This window comes from Triticum dicoccoides, chromosome 6B (assembly GCF_002162155.2).
Source record: "Triticum dicoccoides isolate Atlit2015 ecotype Zavitan chromosome 6B, WEW_v2.0, whole genome shotgun sequence".
NCBI lineage: Eukaryota > Viridiplantae > Streptophyta > Magnoliopsida > Poales > Poaceae > Triticum > Triticum dicoccoides.
Window position 1 is genome coordinate 203,132,186 of NC_041391.1, and position 17,841 is coordinate 203,150,026.

The window sequence follows — 17,841 nt, forward strand, 5'->3', positions numbered from 1 at the left end:
CCCTAAAGCCCAATAAGGCCCATATACTCCCCGCCGAATTCCCGTAACTCTCTGGTACTCCAAAAATACCCGAATCACTCGGAACCTTTCCGAAGTACGAATATAGTAGTCCAATATATCGATCTTTACGTCTCGACCATTTCGAGACTCCTCGTCATGTCCCCGATCTCATCCGGGACTCCAAACTCCTTCGGTACATCAAAACTAATAAACTCATAATATAACTGTCATCAAAACCTTAAGCGTGCGGACCCTACGGGTTGGAGAACAATGTAGACATGACCGAAACACGTTTCCGGTCAATAACCAATAGCGGAACCTGGATGCTCATATTGGCTTCCACATATTCTACGAAGATCTTTATCGATCAAACCGCATAACAACATACGTTGTTCCCTTTGTCATCGGTATGTTACTTGCCCGAGATTTGATCGTCGGTATCTCAATACCTAGTTCAATCTCGTTACCGGCAAGTTTCTTTACTCGTTACATAATGCATCATCCCGCAACTAACTCATTAGTCACATTGCTTGCAAGGCTTATAGTGATGTGCATTACTGAGAGGGCCCAGAGATACCTCTCCGACAATCAGAGTGACAAATCCTAATCTCGAAATACGCCAACCCAACATGTACCTTTGGAGACACCTGTAGAGCACCTTTATAATCACCCAGTTACGTTGTGACGTTTGGTAGCACACAAAGTGTTCCTCCAGTAAACGGGAGTTGCATAATCTCATAGTCACAGGAACATGTATAAGTCATGAAGAAAGCAATAGCAACATACTAAACGATCAAGTGCCAAGCTAACGGAATGGGTCAAGTCAATCACATCATTCTCCTAATGATGTGATCCCGTTAATCAAATGACAACTCATGTCTATGGATAGGAAACACAACCATCTTTGATCAACGAGCTAGTCAAGTAGAGGCATACTAGTGACACTATGTTTGTCTATGTATTCACACATGTATTATGTTTCCGGTTAATACAATTCTAGCATGAATAATAAACATTTATCATGAAATAAGGAAATAAATAATAACTTTATTATTGCCTCTAGGGCATATTTCCTTCAGTTATGATATTATTCATGGCATGATTAGTACATAGGCATTACAACCATTACAAGTAGACCAAAACGAATCTGCATCTACTACTATTACTCCACTTCAAGAGCGCTTTTATGCTTGTCTCTCTAGGTATTAAGTTCATGAAAAATAGAATAATGCATGAAGCATGATCACATAATGTAGACAGAATAAACTAATAATATGGTCAAACCCCGTCATTTTATTCTTAATAACAACAATACAATGCGTGCCTCCCTACCCCTCCTGTCATAAAAATCACACATAATAAAGTTCAAAATAACTTAATTACTTTCAATGAACAATCTGATCATAAACCAACAATTCATCGGATCCCAACAAAAGCACCACAAAAAAAATTACATCGATTCGATCTTCGAAGAGAACATTGTATTGAATATCAAAGGGAGAGAGAGAGAGAGAGGCATCTAGATACTGCTATGGACCCATAGGTCCTGTGGGAACTACTCACACATCATCAGAGGTGAATTAGATTGATGTAGAAGTCCTCCCTGATTGATTCCCCCTATGGCAGAATTCTGACGGAGGCCTCCGATGGGATCACGGAAGAACATAGGCTTGCGGTGGCAGAATAATTGTTTCGGATCTCGCTCTAGGGGTTTTGGTATATTTGGGACTTTATAGCACTAGAATTAGGTCAAACGGAGCCACGAGGGGCCCACAAGACATCAGGGCGCATCTACCCCCATGGGCATGCCCTGTTGTCTTGATGTCTCCTTATCTGTCTTCAGGTCCTCCCCTGAAGCTTTTACGGTCCCTCCTGGTCCAGAAAAAAATATCAATTTTTTTGTCGTGTTTGGACTCCATTTGGTAGGGATTTTATTTAAAACCAAAAAACATGCAGAAAACAAAAACTGGGACTAGGCACTAGGTTAATAGGTTAGCTCCCAAACATGATATAAAGTTGCATATAAAGCATACCAGATTGATAATATAATATCATGAAACAATAAAAAATTGTAGATGCATTGGAGATGTATCAACATCCCCAAGCTCAATTCCTGCTCGTCCTCGAGTAGGTAAATGATAAAATCATAATTTTTGATGTTGAATGCTACCTAGCATGTTTATCATGTAATTTTTTATGGTATAAATATTGAGAAACTATGAAGTAACTGATATCAAAAAAATAATATCCATGAATACTAGAAAATAATCATTACTCTTCAAGATATACGATGCTTAACGAATGTCATCCTTACTCATTTAATTATGTAACCATGGTATGACTCCGTCTTCCTCACATAAATATAAATCATGAGCACCCTGGTGTCAAACCAAGCAATTGTATTATACTTTTTATTGGTTTAGCATTTTTGACTTCATTCAATATATGGGTGTGAGGCATGGATTAGCACTACGAGTGGAATAGAATATGTTGGTAGAGATTATAAGGGAATACAAAGTGTAGAAAGTCTCGCATCAACTCGACGGATCGATAAGCAATTGAGAGGCCTTTCAATCGATATCGATGCAAGGAGTAGGGATGGCCATGCAACAGATGCACTAGAGATATAAGTGTATAAAGGCTCACTACTGAAACTAAGTGGGTGTACATCCAACTTTCTTTCTCATGAAGTCCTCGGGCATTTGAGGAAGCCCGTCATCGGAATATACAAGCCAAGTTCTATAATGTAAAATTTTCCACTAGTATATGGAAGTGACAAATAATGTATACTCTCTATATGAAGAACATGGCACTACTTTGAAGACTACTAGGAAAAGTGTCGTGGTGGGTGCACAGAAGATGCCAAGGGATGGCTAAAGAGAGGAGGAGGCTTGAGAGCGCTGGTGGGCTCCAAAGGCGAGGTTGGCATGAGCGGGCATGGGATGCCGGACATACCCAGGTTCGGGGCTCTCCGGAGAGATAATACCCCTAGTCCTCTCGAGTGTAGTTCGATGATCGATAGTACAATGTTGCTCCTAGAGCTGTATGAGGAGGAAGGAAGCTGGCCGAGGCTTGGGCTGCTCCTTCTCTCCGGTGTTGCGGTTTGGTGGCTAGTCCTATGCTTTCTCGTTTTCCTGGTATGTGTTTCTCATAGGCTACCTTGTATCTCTCATACATGCCTCTGTAGGCGCGGGTTCTTGGGGGGGTTTTATAGATCAACCCACCCAGGGTTACAATGGTAATACGCCGAGTCGGTGGGTCCATATTGTCGGTGTCCGGGATACCGGGCTGGATCCCGCTTGAGGGCTTGTGGTTCGCCGGGTTCCCCTAGGTGCGGGCCCCGTGTGCCTAGGGGGACTGTGCGCCATCTTGTCAATCGTCAGGGCGTGGCCGAGTCGAGTCATGTATAGTGCTCTCCGTTAGGTTTCCGCTTGTTGCCGTCAGCGGTGAGGGTGGGAGCACTGTTGCCACGCCAGCCCCGGTCAGCGGGTAGGTAAGGGGCACTGTTGCCACACTCCGGCTGACCATAGGAATGGGTGGAAACACTGTTGTCTTGGTCATGGTGATTGAGGTCTCGTCCCATCGTATGGCCTGGATGGGACGGGAGCTTGACCCGCGGCTAGATTGCGGCGCATGCCACGAGTGGGGTCGGCTTGTTGGGGAAGCCTTGGTCGCGCTGGGTTCGGCTGCCTTGCGCCAGTTGCTGAGGCCGGGTCGACGTACCTTGCTAGGTCGGAGAGTTTGGCCGGGCTACGAGCCTTGCCGGGTCGAGCGACCCGGCTGGGCGCGTGCCGGTTTAAGGGGCGATGCGGGCCCCACAATTTATGAAGAGGATCCGGGTTCCGTTGCCTGCCCGGGGTTCATCGCCCCCACAGTAGTCCCCGAAGCTGTGAAGGTCCGCAGTCTTCGGATGAGTGGGCCTTCGCAGTTTCCCCCCTTGAGCAAGGCAGATTCTGCGAGCGCCGGGTCTGGCTACACCCACTGTGTGCCGGTTTTCTCGGAAACCGGATCACGACATCCCGGCCGTGGCGGGAACCGAGGAGTCCGTCGAATCTTGGGGCAATTCCTCGGGCTTTGTGCGGGCGCCACGTGGCGGCCGGAAGCCGGAGGGGCCTGACAGGCCACGCGCGTGACGGGACTAGATGACGGGCTGGGGCCCGCCGCCGCACGCCCTTGGCCCACGCACGAGGATTTATTGCGGTGTCTGGGGGCCGGTTGCACTTCCCCGAGCAGTTACTAAGCGTGTACGTGCGCACTTATTGCGGGGTAGTGGAACGGGCGCGTGCAGACGATCCCACTCCCCCACGTTTGAACCGAGGGTTATAAATCGGGGGGCAGGGGGCGGCGAACGTTATTCTCGCTCGCGCCCTCCTGTCCCTTTGCTCTCGCTCTGCTCTTTGCAACCGACGCACTGCGGCGCCCGCTGCTCCAAGCAGAACTTCCTCCACCGTCCATCTTCTTCTTCCTTCCTCCGTCCATGGCACTGCCGTCCGGCTCCTGGATGGGCTCGAACGTAACCAGGCGCCTGCCGCAGGAGACGGACGTCGGTGTTCGCCTGCCGCACGGCGAGTAGAGGCCTCGGCCCGAGGAGCAGGAGCGCATGGTCTTCCTCACGCACTTAGAGTGCGGGTTCGGGATGCCGGCGAGCAACTTCTTTCGCGCGTTCCTAGAGTTCTTCGGGCTCCAGCCGCATCATCTTGGCACCAGCGCAATTGTCCAGCTCTCCGGCTTCATCACCCTCTGCGAGTGGTACCCGGGGGTCGAGCCCACGATCGACCTTTGGGCGCGCTTCTTCTCCTTGAAGCAGCAGGGTCCGTCGGCCGGGGAGTTTGCCGACTATGGTGCCGCCGTCATCTCGAAGCGCTCTGGGGCGGACTTCCCCAAGATCCCGCTGGAGGATTCTGCCAAGAAGTGGCAGAACTCCTCCTTCTACGTCTGCAATCATGGCGCGGACCACATCAACCTTCCGCCCTTCGCCATCGCGCCACTGTCGTGGTTCTAAGTCTAACAGTAGAATAGGGGGTAGGTATGGAGAGGCAAGATCCTAGCTATGGAGCAGTTGTGCACACAAGTGTTTTACGAGTTCAGGCCCTTCTCGGAGGAAGTAACAGCCCTACGTCTCGGAGCCCGGAGGCGATCGACTGGATTATGTGTGTGAGAGTTACAGGGGTGCGAACCCTTCTACCAGTGGAGGGGGTGGCTTATATAGAGGACGCCAGGACCCCAGCCAGCCCACGTAGCAGAGGGTTAAAGTACATTAAGGTCTGGCGTTACTGGTAACGCCCTACATAAAGTGTCATCATGACCATTAAGACTACTTAATTACAGACTGTTTGGATACAGAGTAGATCTTGAACTCCTGGTGGTCGAGTGAGTCTTCATGGTCGAGTGTCTTCAGGTTCGTCGAGTGTCTTCTAGTCCATCGAGTGGAGTTCCTCTTGGTCGATTGGAAGACGGCTTCTTCTAAAAGATGTCCTTGCGGAGGGTACCTTGGTCAGGTTCATGACCCTACCCTAGGTACATGACTTCATCAATAGCCCCCGAACGGATCGAGGTTTGAGTGAGGAAGGAGTTGGCAATCTTTCCGACCTGCTTTCTGGTGCTGTAAAGGTGTTTTGCCTTCGATCAATGACTTTCAAGTGAGGGTGTCAACTTTCGTTCAGTCGCCTCGATCCATTCTTTATATTTGTCGAGCGAACTTTGTGAGCTTGGAGATTTCCGAGCGACGGATCGCAGGAGATCTTCCGTCTGACAAGTTGCCCTATGGTTAGCGGATTTAGTGGGATCCGAAATTTTGGGAAGCGCGCGAAGCGGAGAAGACCGCGATAGTCGGATGGGATAAGGCAGGGACGCCTCGATTCCCGCGCCGCCTTTTTCGCCACGTATCGCCCGCGCGACTGTTTCAGGATTTGACAGGATCGCCTGGGCCTACCTGTCGGTCACTCGGAAGTGACTCAATATAAGGAAACTGACGAAGGTTTTTTGAACAGTGCCTCCTCGTTTTCTCCTCCCTCGTCTCCAGATTCATCCGCTGCGCCCACCAACTACCCACCGCCGCCGCTCCGTTCTAGCCTCGTCGGCGGCAATGGTGAAAGAGAAGACGGCGGCTTTGGAGCGGGCGAAGAAGGCGACGGCGGCGGCGAAGGTGAAGGGGAGAGCGACCAATCGAGGGGGATCCTCGTTGCGGTCCCGTTTGCCGCAAGGTTGGATCCAGGGTGATTGGATCCGCTCAACCATCACCCAAAAGGATCTCGACGACCTGGCCGACGAAGGCCTAATTGCGCACGGGGCGGCGAGGTTCCCGGGGACGGAGTGGTAGCCACAGCCTCAGGAGGGTGAGTGTGTCCTCTTGGCGACTCATGTAGATCAAGGGTTCTCTCTGCCACCGCATCTTTTTCTTTCGAGGGTTTCTGAACTTCTTTGGGGCTCAGCTTCACCACTTTACCCCCAATTCCATTGCCTATCTCGCCGCCTTTGTATCTTTGTGTGAAAACTTCTTGGGTTGTCGGCCGCACTGGGGCCTCTTCAAACACATATTCACTTGTCGTTCTCAAACGGTGAAAAAGGCCAGCCCCAATGACGAGAGAACTCAGGTAATCCATATGTGTGGGGGTTTCGGGGTCCAGATGAGGAGGAAGAGTGCTTTCCCAGCTATGACCCTTCCCGAGTCAGTCAGAGGGTGGAAGTCGACCTGGTTCTACTGCCAAGACCAGTCGACGCCAGGGCAGTCGACTGGGCTCCCTCCCTTCTCTATGAGTCGAGTGAACAAGCCATCCTCTCTGAAAGTAGTTCCGGAGGAGAAGGCTCAGGTTAAAATGTTGATGGAGCGTGTAGTCCAGTTGATTCGTGACGGTGTGACTGGCATGGACCTTCTGGAGGTTTTCCTTCGGCGGCGCATCCAACCACTCCAGTACAGGGGCCACCCGATGCGGTTGTATTCTGGTACTGAAGACACTAGTCGGGTCCACCCAGAGGAGGTCAATGATGCCACACTGGAGAGGTGGATGACTGCCATCACGGGGAACAAGGACAACCCTCATGGAGCCAGGAGGATCCCGCCACTCGACCAATCTTATGAGGCGGACAAGGTACGACCACTTTCCTCCGATTGCTCCGTCCGTTTTGTTTCGTCGTAGATCAGTTGATTGACTTTTGTCTTGCTTGTTGTCTTTCAGGAAACCACCGAGTTGTACTCAATGCCCAACGGGGCGCAAGCACAAGCTGAAGAGGAGGAAGGAAGCGGAGGCGAAAGCCAAGAGGAGTGGGAGTCTGACGCCGATGAGGGTGATGAAGATGTAGGCTCCGATGAGGAGGAAGAGGAGGAGGAAGAGGAGGAGGAAGAGGAGGAGGAAGAGGAGGAGGAAGTTGTGCCTCCTCGTTCCGAAAGGAGGTCCAAGCTCGCCCACGACCCTGCGGCTGAGCGTGGCAAGGGAGTCGTGCCTGCTGGGCAGTCGACGAAACACCCTCGGACAACTTCACCGACACCGACTGAGAAGGCGTCGAAGCAACCCCGAGCGGCTCCGACAAAACCGGCGAAGGCCCTACCGAAGATGAGGATGGAGATTCCGACTGTTTCTGGGTAACAGCATAACTCATGCTTTTTCTTTTATCATGGATACATTCTTGGTCGACTCAATCGCTGACAGACTGATTTTTGAAATCGCAGTGCTGCTACTTCTGAAACTTCAGCCAGGCATGAGGACCAAGAAATGGAAGATGCTGCTACTTCTCATCCTGGTATGATCTGCGCGGTTTCGCTTTCGGTCGATCGAATCTTTATTTTTTACTTTGAACTTCTTCTGCAGCTCCACCTAGCATTATCATCGATCTTCCTGACGATGCCGATGAGGCGCCACTGAGGCAGAGGAGGAGCAGGAAGGCGACTGCTGGCAAGGCTGCTCAGGTTGTGTCAGCACCTGGGCCACTGATTCCAGAGGGGATCAACGTTGCTCGGGCTACCGTGTCCTTTGCGGAGCTGTTGACGGTTGCCCGCCCTTTGTCGTCGAGTGCTGATCCGCCTTCTCTCTTCTCCACCTACCACGTCCCGGAGGACCAAGCAAGTGCTGCCAAGGAAGCCATACGCCAGGCCGGGATTATGATGGAGCAGGTGAAGGCGATCCGAACCGCCAACCAAGCAGCTTATGACGCGAGTTCAGCTCTCCAGAGTAATGTCCAGGTTAGTTAAACATCGACTAGAAATCTTTGATGTTTGTCATGCACCCACTGGGTGTGTCAATTCTACGGTGGACTACTGGCAGTCGACTGTAGTCTTTGTGTCTTGAGATTTCTCACTTTACTTGTTTCACTCGATCTTGGTCGAGTGGAATAATAGAACTGGTGGGGGCACGCTGAGTGCACCCACTGGGTGTAGTCCCCGAGAGCGTGGTCGATAACTGGCAGTCGGCTATGGTTTGATTTTTTTACTGCTGACAGTTAACTGCTTCCGGTCGACTGATCGACTTTGAGTCTAGCTGATAGAACTAGTGGGGGCACGCTGAGTGCACCCACTGGGTGTAGTCCCCGAGACTACAGTTGATTGTTTAGATTCAGCTGTAGTCTTAGAAATACTATGATTTTTCTTTTAGTCACTCAGAAGTGATCTGTCATTGATGTCTGACGACTGACCTTTCGCAGAAATCTTGTGACCTTGTTTCTCGTTATACCGAATTGGAGAACAAGTATATCCAGCTTGAACTTGACCAGAAGCTTGTCCAAGAGAAATTTACGAAGTCGAAGGAGGAGGCAAAAGGTATGTTTGGTGAGAACCTTGACGACTGCCCTTATTTTTTGTCCATTCCTGAGTCTGATCTCACTGTCATTTTGCAGATAAACTGAAGGATGTTCTAAAGAAGAAGGACCTTGACCTCACGGAGGCGCAGAAAGCGGCTTCGGACAAGACGAAACTCACAGAAGAAAAGCTGGCTTCAATCAGCAAACTTGAAGAGGAGAATACCAATCTGAAAGCTGCTCTTGACGACTGTCCTTGCTTCTTTCCTGTCTCCGAGTCTGATCTTATTGTGGTTTTTGCAGAAAAACTGAGGGATGCTCTGAAGAAGAAGGACCTTGACCTTGATGAGGCGTAGAAAGCGGCTTCAGACAAGACAAAACTTGCAGAAGAGAAGTTGGCTTCTGTTAACAAACTTGAAGAGGAAAACACTAATCTGAAAGCTGCTCTCGGCGTGGCCAACCAAGAAGTCACTCGACTGAAGAACGCCAATATGGTCCTGAGCGACAAAGCTGGCGAATTGTCGGGAAAGAAGAATGACTTGGAGGTTTATCTGGGAGGACTCGCCAAGAAGCTATTCCTCATGCTCGAAGGTAACTCCTTATCTCCGATTGGTAATTACTAACTTGCTGTACGGGCGTTAGCTTATCCTTGAATCGTGTCCACAGAATTCTGCCAAAACTTTGAAGAGGAGACTAGTCGAGTGGAGACTGGCTTGGATCCCATCAATTCTCCGGTGAAGGATGTAACCGCTATGAACGTGCTCCGCCTCGAGTCTCGCGTTGCTGCAGTGGTCGATTACCTTGCAAGACTGAAGGCCGCAATGTCGCGCATCGACACATCGCTCTGGCTAGAAGAAACGCTTCAGAACGACCTTGAGTCGCTGATGACTCGACTGAACGAAGTTCCGAGTCGAGTGCAAGAATGGAAGAAGTCTTCTGCCAAGTGCGGTGCTGACGTCGCTCTGTCCTTGGTCCGCGTCCACTGCAAGGAAGCGAGAGAAGACAAGCTGGTGTCTCTCAAGGTGGCCAACACTAGGAAGCATGACTTCCGTTCTTTCATGGAGACCTCCATCGCGGCTGCCACTCAGATCGCAGATGGGATCGACCTGGACGAGTTTGTTGCGCCTTCCAGCCCTCCGCAGGAGGGGTAAAAAACTTCTATGCTTTGACGATTTGAATTTGCCTCGGAATGCCGAGTGATTTTTGTAATCGACAAACTTTAAGAGGCTTGACGCCTGAGCACTTCTGTGTCCGTAGGACGGTATCCAAACTTGATTTGCCGTTGAAATACGTTTGCTTCTTTCGGACAACCATCTTCTTTGGGTTGGAATATATACTAGCATCTGTAATGCTCTTTTGCAGGTAGGAGTGAAGCACAAATTGCAGTCGACTTGTGCTCGTCATGTTTGGGCGAGTGCGGGGTTGCAACCAAACCTCCGAGTGGGAAACTTGTTCTCCACTCGGAAGGATTTTAGAAACTTAGGCGAGCACTGGGCTGCAGCTAAGCCCCCGAGTGGGAGGTTTGCTCTCCACTCGGTAGGTTTTTTAGAAACTTAGGCGAGCACTGAGCTGCAGCTAAGCCCCCGAGTGGGAGGTTTGCTCTCCACTCGGTATGATTTTTAGAAACTTAGGTGAGCACTGGGCTGCAGCTAAGCCCCCGAGTGGGAGGTTTTCTCTCCACTCGGTAGGATTTTTAGAAACTTAGGCGAGCATTGGGCTGCAGCTAAGCCCCCGATTGGGAGGTTTGCTCTCCACTCGGTAGGATTTTAGAAACTTAGGCGAGCACTGGGCTGCAGCTAAGCCCCCAAGTGGGAGGTTTGCTCTCCACTCGGTAGGATTTTTGTGGCACGACTTTGGGGGAGAAGGTAGCAGTCGACCTGCGCTTCGTCCTCCTTGCTGGACGCACGTTGTGTTTGTGATGTAGCTCGGAAGGAGGAAGCAGGGGTCGACCTGCGCCTCGTCCTCCTTGCGAAGCGTACGATGTCTTTTATTCTTAGGCGAACACAAGGTTGCAGCTAAGCCTCCGAGTGGAATACTGGCTTATCACTCGGTAGGATTTTCAAAAACTTAGGCGAGTACTGGGCTGCAGCTAAGCCCCCGAGTGGGAGGTTTGCTCTCCACTCGGTAGGATTTTCAAAAACTAAGGCGAGCACTGGGCTGCAGCTAAGCCTCCGAGTGGAAGGCTGGCTTATCACTCGGTAGGATTTTGTTTACTTAGGCGAGTACTTGGACTGCAGATAAGCCTCCGAGTGGAAGGTTTGCTCTCCACTCGGTAGGATTTTCAAAAACTTAGGCGAGCACTGGGCTGTAGCTAAGCCTCCGAGTGGAAGGCTGGCTTACCACCCGGTAGGATTTTGTTTACTTAGGCGAGTACTTGGACTGCAGCTAAGCCTCCGAGTGGAAGGCTGGCTCGCCACTCGGTAGGATTTTGTTTAACTTAGGCGAAACAGAGTCGCAGCTAAGCCTCCGAGTGGAAGGCTGGCTTACCACTCGGTAGGATTTGTTACAAGCTTAGGCGAAACGGGTTCGCAGCTAAGCCACCCACTGGGGGACAAATTTATGAGAGCCAAAGCAATAACAATTACTGAGAAAATTATGAAACTCTTGTATTTGATGAATACACTACAGGAGTACTTTTATTACAACTCATCCGAGTGAAAAACTTAAGTATAAAAAGGGCGGAGCAGGTCCGCGTTCCATGCTCTGGGATCATCAATCTGGTGCTCGACATTGTAAAGGCGGTATGCCCCATTATGGAGAACCTTGGTGACGATGAAGGGACCTTCCCAAGTAGGAGCAAGCTTGTGTGGTTTCTGCTGATCCACTCGAAGAACTAAATCTCCCTCCTGGAAAGCTCGACTGTTCACATTTCTGGCATGGAAGCAACGCAAGTCCTGCTGGTAAATGGTCGATCGGATCAAGGCCATCTCTCTTTCTTCTTCTAGAAGGTCGACCATGTCCTGTCAGGCTTGCTCTGCTTCAGCTTTGGAATAGAGTTCAACTCGGGGTGCATTGTGAAGCAGGTCACTCGGCAAGACTGCTTCAGCTCCGTAGACCAAGAAGAACGGAGTCCTCCCAGTCGACCGGTTTGGCGTGGTCCTTAATCCCCAGAGCACCGACGGAAGTTCCTCGACCCATGCGCCAACTGCGTGCTTGAGGTCGCGCATCAGTCGGGGTTTTAACCCTTTGAGAATTAAGCCATTTGCTCGTTCTGCTTGTCCATTCGACTGAGGGTGGGCGACTGAAGCATAGTCGACTCGTGTACCCTGAGATGCGCAGAAGGCTCTGAATTCTTCGGAGTCGAAGTTTGACCCATTGTCTGTGATGATACTGTGAGGAACTCCATATCTGAAACTCCCTGATGAAGCTGACGGCGGTGCCGGCATCCAGATTCTTGATGGGTTTAGCCTCAATCCACTTAGTGAACTTGTCGACTGCTACCAATACATGGGTGTAGCCGTTTCTGCCTGTTCTCAGCGGTCCAACCATATCCAACCCCCATACAACGAAAGGCCAGACGAGTGGAATGGTCTTCAAGGCTGAAGCAGGTTTGTGCGACATGTTGGAGTAGAATTGACATCCTTCACACTTGTCGACTATCTCTTTTGCCATCTCATTTGCTCTGGGCCAGTAGAAACCCGCTCGGTATGCTTTAGCCACGATGGTTGAAGAGGATGCATGATGGCCACAGGTTCCCGAGTGGATGTCGTTGAGAATCATTCAACCTTCTTCCGGTGTTATGCATTTCTGGCTGACTCCAGTCGCACTTTCTCTGTACAACTGTCCCCTCATGACGATGAAGGCTTTGGATCGGTGGACGATCTCTCGATCCTCTTCTTCCTTCTCGGGGAGCTCTTTCCTCAGAATATAGGTGATATAGGGCACTGTCCAGTCGGGAGTGATGACCAGACCTTCCATGATTAAGTCGACCACAGCTAGGACCTCGACTTCAGTCAGATCTGTGGCGCTTTTTGGCTGCGGGGCTTCCTCGGTGAAAGGATCTTCTTGAACCGACAGCGTGTAAACATGCTCCAGAAACACGCCACCCGAAATGGCTTCTCTCTTTGAACCTATCTTCGCCAAGTCATCGGCTGCTTGATTTTTCAGTCGGGGAACATGATGGAGCTCTAATCCCTCAAATTTCTTCTCCAGCTTTCTGACTGCATTGCAGTAACCAGTCATGGCTGGGCTTCTGACTGCATTGCAGTAACCAGAAGCATTTTCCTAAGGGTGACGGCCGATTGAACAACACACAATCGATCAATCAATCTACCACTTTTTATCTTTTATCTTTTCTCCTTAACCCTAGTTCTTCTTCTTCCTCGTTCTTCGTTTGTTCTTCTTCATTGCAGGGCAGCGAACCTCGAGGCCCTAGGGGCGATCAGGTCGACCTAGGGCAGCCCATAGCCGCCGCGCGCCCAGACGGGGTCCCTCCCGGGCGTGTGGGGTTTTGGGTCCCAAAAGCGCCGGCTTGCTGTCTTGCGTATCGCGCTGGAAGTCGGCCTCCCGCGGTGTGAGTTGCGGAGCATCTCCCTCGGCACCGCGGGTACACATCAACGTGTTCGTGTGACGCGTTCCAGCGTCAACAACGGCTTCTTCTAAAAGATGTCCTTGGGGAGGGTACCTTGGTCAGGTTCATGACCCTACCCTAGGTACATGACTTCATCAGACACCGCGGGCGAAGACGAACAGGGGCTACTCGCTCCGGTGCCCGTCGCAGGAGATCGTCAACCTATGCGAGGGGGTGACGGTGATGAGGATGCAGGAGGGGCTCACCGACACCGACCTTCTTGCCGCGTTCATCATGCGCCGGGTCCTACCGCTCCAGAGGCGCTCTTGCCTCATCGACGAAATGATCGGCCTTCAGGACCCCAACCGTATGGGGTCGATGATACGTCTCCAACGTATCTATAATTTTTGATTGCTCCATGCAATATTGAGCTTTATTATACACTTTTATATTATTTTTGGGACTAACCTATTAACCGGAGGCCCAGCCCAGATTTGCTGTTTTATGCCTATTTCAGTGTTTCGAGGAAAAGGAATATCAGACGGAGTCAAAACGAAACGAAATCAACTGGAGAAGTTATTTTTGGAAGGAAAGCAACCTAGGGAACTTGGAGTGCACGTCAGGGGAGATACGGACTGCCCACGAGGGTGGGGGGCGCGCCCACCCCCTGGGCACGCCCCCCTGCCTCGTGGGCCCCCCGTAGCTCCTCCGATGTACCCCCTGCACCCATATATACTCTTGTACCCTAAAACTTCCAGAACAGAAGATAGATCGGGAGTTCAGCCGCCGCAAGCCTCTGTAGCCACCAAAAACCAATCGGGACCCTGTTCCGGCACCCTGCCGGACGGGGATCCCATCACCGAAGGCCATCTTCATCATCCCGGCGCTATCCATGACGAGGAGGGAGTAGTTCACCCTCGGGGCTGAGGGTATGTACCAGTAGCTATGTGTTTGATCTCTCTCTCTCGTGTTCTCTCTCGTGTTCCCTCTATGGCATGATCTTGATGTATCCCGAGCTTTGCTATTGTAGTTGGATCTTATGATGTTTCTCCCCCTCTACTCTCTTGTGATGAATTGAGTTTCCCCTTTGAAGTTATCTTATCGGATTGAGTCTTTATGAGAACACTTGATGTATGTCTTGCCATGATTATCTGTGGTGACAATGGGATATCATGTGCCACTTGATGTATGTCCTGGTGACCAACTTGCGGGTTCCACCCATGAACCTATGCATAGGGGTTGGCACATGTTCTTGACTCTTCGATAGAAACTTTGGGGCACTCTTTGAAGTACTTTTATGTTGGTTGGATGAATCTGAGATTGTGTGACGCATATCATATAATCATGCCCACGGATACTTGAGGTGACAATGGAGTATCTAGGTGACATTAGGGTTTTGGTTGATTTATGTCTTAAGGTGTTATTCTAGTATGAACTCTATGATGGATTGAGCGGAAAGAATAGCTTTATGTTATTTTACTACGAACTCTTGAATAGATAGAACAGAAAGGATAACTTTGAGGTGGTTTCGTACCCTACCATAATCTCTACGTTTGTTCTCCGCTATTAGTGGTTTTGGAGTGACTCTTTGTTGCATGTTGAGGGCTTGTTATATGATCTATCTATGTTGTTATTGTTGAGAGAACTTGCACTAGTGAAAGTATGAACCCTAGGCCTTGTTTCCTATCATTGCAATACCATTTACGCTCACTTTTATCGCTCGTTACCTTGCTGTTTTTATTATTTCAGATTACAAATACCTTTATCTACTATCTATTTTGCACTTGTATCATGATCTATTCGCCGAACTAGTGCACCTATACAATTTACCATTGTATTGCGTATGTTGGGGACACAAGAGACTCTTTGTTATTTGGTTGCATGGTTGTTTGAGAGAGACCATCTTCATCCTACGCCTCCTACGGATTGATAAACCTTAGGTCATCCACTTGAGGGAAATTTGCTACTGTCCTACAAACCTGTGCACTTGCAGGCCCAACAACGTCCACAAGAAGAAGGTTGTGTAGTATACGTCAAGCTCTTTTCTGGCGCCGTTGCCGGGGAGGTGAGTGCTTGAAGGTATATCTTTAGATCTTGTAATTGAATCTTTTTGTTTCTTGTTTTATCACTAGTCTAGTTTATAAAAGAAAATTACAAAAAATGGAATTAAGTTTGTCTCATACGCTTCACCTTTTTAATATCTTTCGTGAGTATGATGGAAAGGATAATTGTGCTCAAGTGCTAGAAGAATAAATCTCTAAATTGTTTGGCACTAAATATTTGAATGATGAGCATGATTGCAATGTTGTTAGTACGAATTCTTTGAATATCCATGATGCTAATGATTATTGCACTAGTAATGATGAAAATGCCTCCTATAAGCATGTCAATTTTTGTGGAGTGCATTGGGCTTGCAAGGACATACCAAATAGGGAAGATAGATATTGCAAGAGGCATAAGTACTTAGAAACCAAATTGTTGCAAGAAGAGCTAGATGAATGTGCTGAAAGATTCAATATTTTTCGTGCTCCTTGTGAACTTTGCAATGAACATGGTCATTTAAAGCTCCAATGCTATTTGTTTCATGATCAAGTCGTGTCCAAATATTGTGATAATTTTATTACCCTTGACCATCATAAAGAGCTTAGCCTTCTTTTGGGTTATGAAGAAATGAAACGTATAACTGAGGGTATTCCAAAATTTAGTGTTGATAAAATTCTTGATTTTGATCTAGAAGAAATTTATATGTATTGTGCGGTGAATTGCATTGGAAATCCTTATATTGCCAATTACATTAAGAAAAGAAAATAAATAGAGGATGAAGAGAATACTAATGCAAGGGAAGAGGCTTCCCAATCTCCTCCTATTATTTCTTATGATGAATCAGGTAACGAGGAGGAGCTTTCTATTCAACCAATCTCATCAATAAGGATCTCAAAGAGGAAGGTTGAACCTACACATAATGTGAAGAAGAAAAATAAAAGAAGGAGCAACAAAGGTAAAAAGGTATCCCTCCCAAATGATGTTGCTCCTACTACTCATTGTGATGATGATAATTGCTATACTATTGGTGCTATCCATATTTTTAATGATGAGAGTGATTATGCTTATGATATGAAAGGGCCCAAGCTTGGGGAAGCTATGTTTGATGAGTATAAAATATTTGAGAATATGTTTTCTGAAATTAATGTTTGTCCCAAGCTTGGGGATGCTACGTTTAATGAAGATGATATTTTTAGCATCCCAAGTTTTGATATGCAAAGTTGTTATGATGATAGCATGCCTCCTACCTATGATGATTATATTGATGAAAGTGGGTTCGGAAGAGTGTCAACTTTAGGAAGTAGTTATCCCACTATTTTGGAGGATGTTGAATCTATTTGTAATGAATATGAAAGTGGATTTGTAAGAGTGTCAACTTTATTTAGTGATTCCACTATCTTGGGAGAGGTTTTAATCGATTATGATGAGAACGAAGTTGCTACTTATGATGATTATTGTGATGAAACTTATGCTATAAAAAGTAGTGATGATTATATTTATAAAACTTGTCATGATTATGATTACCCTTTTTCTGAACATTACTCTTTTAATGTGGAAACAATTTTTAGTGTTCAAGTCTTTTATGATACTCTCACTATTCCGAATGAGAAGAATGTTGCTTATGTGGAGAGTGGTGAATTTTCTATGCTAGTAGATGATGAAAAGAATGATTTAGGTGCTGGTTATATTTTTGAATTAATTCATGATGCTACTGAAAATTATTATGAGGGAGGAACATATGCTTGTAGGAATTGCAATAATGTCAAGTTTCCTCTCTATGTGCTTAATGTTTTGAAGCTATGCTTGTTTTACCTTCCTATGCTTGTTGATTATTGTTCCCCTAAGTTGTTTGATCACAAAATCCCTATGCATAGGAAGTGGGTTAGGCTTAAATGTGCTAGTAATATGCTTCATGATGCTCCCGTTATGTTTCAATTCTTATCTTTTATGTGAGCATCATTGTCATCATCATGCCTAGCTAGAAAGGCATTAAAGAAAAGCGCTTGTTGGGAGACAATCCAATATTTATACTTACTGTTTTTGTGTGTCCACATGATTATTCTACTGTAGTAATCATGTTTTATAGCTTTTGTTTCAATAAAGTTCCAAGTAGAACCTTTGGGAAGACTTGGGTGAAGTTTATGTGATCTTGCTATGAAAAACAGAAACTTTAGCGCTCACAAGATTAGCTGCCATTTTTTACTGGAGAGTGATTTTAGGTTGATTCTTTTTGCAGATTATTAATAGACAAATTTCTCAGGTACAGAAATTTATTTCATAATTTTTGGGGTTCCAGAAGTATACGTTGTATAGAGATTACTACAGACTGTTCTGTTTTTGACAGATTCTGTTTTCTATGTGTTGTTTGCTTATTTTGATGCATCTATGGCTAGTATTAAGTGGTATGAACCATAGAGATGTTAGAATACAGTAGATATTACACCAATATGAATTTAGAATGAGTTCATTACAGTACCTAAGTGGTGGTTTAATTTTCTTATACTAACGAAGCTTACGAGTTTTGTTTTGAGTTTTGTGTGGTTGAAGTTTTCAAGTTTTGG